General features: G+C 43.0%; 2 pseudogenes; both read left to right on the top strand.

Annotated features, from left to right (window-relative positions):
- Positions 1 to 615: 615 nt before the first annotated feature.
- On the top strand, positions 616 to 1936 carry LOC136313427 (PC4 and SFRS1-interacting protein pseudogene; annotated as a pseudogene).
- A 224-nt stretch (positions 1937 to 2160) lies between these two features.
- On the top strand, positions 2161 to 2720 carry LOC136313678 (PC4 and SFRS1-interacting protein pseudogene; annotated as a pseudogene).
- The last annotated feature ends 421 nt before the right edge of the window (positions 2721 to 3141 follow it).

Here is a 3141-nt window from a genome sequence, read left to right as displayed (position 1 = left end):
GCTCAACACAGGATGGAGGTCGTCCTTACCTGCAAGAATCTCATAGCTGTGAGATAGCACAAGAATATATGTGTCTCAATTTGCCTGGTGTGGATGGGAGAGGGGACTCGGAGAGTTAAAGCATGGCTCCCTGTTAACCATGGGCAGGGCAGGCATGGAAACTGAGGCCTGGGTCCCAGCCAGTGTCTGGCAACGCTGCAAGGAACACCCCTCCCCTGGAAACATTTGTGGGGTGTGGGCAGATGAGGCCTTGAGCCTCTGCACTCAGCTTCTGCAGTACAACTTAGCACACATTCACTGCAGCTTGGCGTGAGATTGCCCACAGAGTACAGAGCAAACGGCAACTTTTCTTTCCTTTCTGAAGAACTTCAGGTTTGGTTTGTTTTCCATTTTCTTCCTTTCTCTTTCATTTCTTCACAGAGCAGACTAGTGCTAGACACATAAGTATTCAACGAAAAGATATTAAGTATAAGTATAATATTCTATTCCTCTTTTAAAATAACTTCTGGGCTAGCGGGCGCGCAGCGGGAGCCACGCGGGAGCAGCGCAGCGACGGCGGCGGTGGTTGCGACTCCGGCCGTTGAGACGCCTTTGCGGCAGCTGGTGGCACAGGTGGCTTGCGTGGATGCGGGCAGTGGAGGCCGGCCCTCCACCGCAGGCTCAGCGCCGCAACACCGGCAGCAGGCGCATCCGGACTCCGCGAGGCACCCTCCGGCTCCTCCCGCCCCGGAACCTCAGTTTCCGCCCGGCCTCCCGCATCTCCCCCGCCGTCTGTGCCGTCGCACCTCCTCACTGGTCTTCGGATTCGGATCCTCGGCATCGCCCGTCACGAAACATGACTCGCGATTTCAAACCTGGAGACCTCATCTTCGCTAAGATGAAAGGTTATCCTCATTGGCCAGCTCGAGTAGATGAAGTTCCCGATGGGGCTGTGAAACCACCCACAAACAAACTACCTATTTTCTTTTTTGGAACTCATGAGACTGCTTTTTTAGGCCCAAAGGATATATTTTCTTACTCAGAAAATAAGGAAAAGTATGGAAAACCAAATAAACGAAAAGGCTTTAATGAAGGTTTATAGGAGATAGATAACAATCCGAAAGTGAAATTTTCAAGTCAACAGGCATCAGCTAAACAATCAAATACGTCATCTGATGTTGAAGTTGAAGAAAAAGAAACTAGTGTTTCAAAGGAAGACACTGACCATGAAGAAAAAGCCAGCAATGAGGATGTGACTGAAGCAATGGACATAACCACTCCAAAAGCTGCCAGAAGAGGAAGAAAGAGAAAGGCAGAAAAGCAAGTAGAAACCGAGGAGGCAGGAGTAGTGACAACAGCAGCAGCATCTGCTAATCTAAAAGTGAGTCCTAAAAGAGGACGACCTGCAGCTACAGAAGTCAAGATTCCAAAACCAAGAGGCAGACCCAAAATGGTAAAACAGACCTGTCCTTCAGAGACTGACGTGGTAACTGAAGAAGACAAAAGTAAGAAAAAGGCCCAAGAGGAAAAACAACCTAAAAAGCAGCTTAAAAAGGATGAAGAGGGCCAGAAGAAAGAAGAGAAGCCAAGAAAAGAGCCAGACAAAAAAGAAGGCAAGAAAGAAGTTGAATCAAAAAGGAAAAATTTAGCTAAAACAACAGGGATTACATCAACCTCTGATTCTGAAGAGAAAGGAGATGATCAAGAAGGTGAAAAGAAGAGAAAAGGTGGAAGAAACTTTCAGGCTGCTCATAGAAGGAATATGCTGAAGGGTCAACACGAAAAAGCAGCAGCAGACAGGAAGCGCAAGCAAGAGGAACAAATGGAAACTGAGCAGCAGAATAAAGATGAAGGAAAGAAGCCAGAAGTTAAGAAAGTGGAGAAGAAGCGAGAAACATCAATGGATTCTTGACTTCAAAGGATACATGCTGAAATTAAAAATTCACTCAAAATTGATAATCTTTTTTTTTTTTTTTTAATTTTTTTTTTTTATTCATTCACTTTAGAGAGGAGAGGGAGAGACAGACAGAGAGAGAGAGAGAGAGAGAGAGAAGGGGAGGAGGAACTGGAAGCATCAACTCCCATACGTGCCTTGACCAGGCAAGCCCAGGGTTTTGAACCGGCGACCTCAGCATTTCCAGGTCGACGCTTTATCCACTGCGCCACCACAGGTCAGGCAAAATTGATAATCTTAATGTGAACAGATGCATCGAGGCCTTGGATGAACTAGCTTCACTTCAGGTCACAATGCAACAAGCTCAGAAACACACAGAGATGATTACAACACTGAAAAAAATACGGCGATTCAAAGTGAGTCAGATTATTATGGAAAAGTCTACAATGTTGTATAACAAATTTAAGAACATGTTTTTGGTTGGTGAAGGAGACTCAGTAATCACACAAGTGCTGAATAAATCTCTTGCTGAACAAAGACAGCATGAGGAAGAAAATAAAACCAAAGATCAAGGGAAGAAAGAGCCAAACAAAAAGCTAGAAAAGGAACAAACAGGTTCAAAGACTCTAAATGGAGGATCTGATGCTCAAGAGAGTCATCAGCTGCAACATAATGGAGATATCACTGAAGAAAGCAAAGATGAGGCCAGCAGTAAGAAAAAGCCATCTAGTGACGAGTGAGAGCCCAAAATATCTCTGAAGGATTCTACGCTAGATAACTAGGTTGACATGCCTGGACTATAAAGAACATTTGAGAAGTTTGTAATGGTTTCCATTTGAAACAGACTGCTGAAAGTTTAAAATTTTTATAAGCATAGATGTTTAAAACTTGTTTTAAGGGGGAAAAATCCCTTTGTTTAAAACTAATTAAACATTGCTTAATTGTGCAGTATTAACAGCTACAGTATACAGTAAATGTGAGGGAACTCCATTTAGGAAATATTGAACTGCTTTTCCAGACATTGGTTGTAGCATATTTTCAATTAGTGTGTGTATGTTAATGTGTAATTGATAGTAGAAAAAAGTTACATTTTTAAAACTGCTACTTGTATAAAACCTTTACTGTTTTCCCAAATACTGTGGGTTTTGTGCACAGTTTTTACAAATCTTGGATTTTACCAGACTGTCTTTTCACTGTGGTTTTTGTAGAAGTTACTTCTATATAATTACTCCCTTCTTCTATCTAAAATTAATCTCAGTCTACATTGT

This window comes from Saccopteryx bilineata, chromosome 9 (genome assembly GCF_036850765.1).
Source record: "Saccopteryx bilineata isolate mSacBil1 chromosome 9, mSacBil1_pri_phased_curated, whole genome shotgun sequence".
Lineage (NCBI taxonomy): Eukaryota > Metazoa > Chordata > Mammalia > Chiroptera > Emballonuridae > Saccopteryx > Saccopteryx bilineata.
This window is presented reverse-complemented; position numbering and strand designations above follow the sequence as displayed.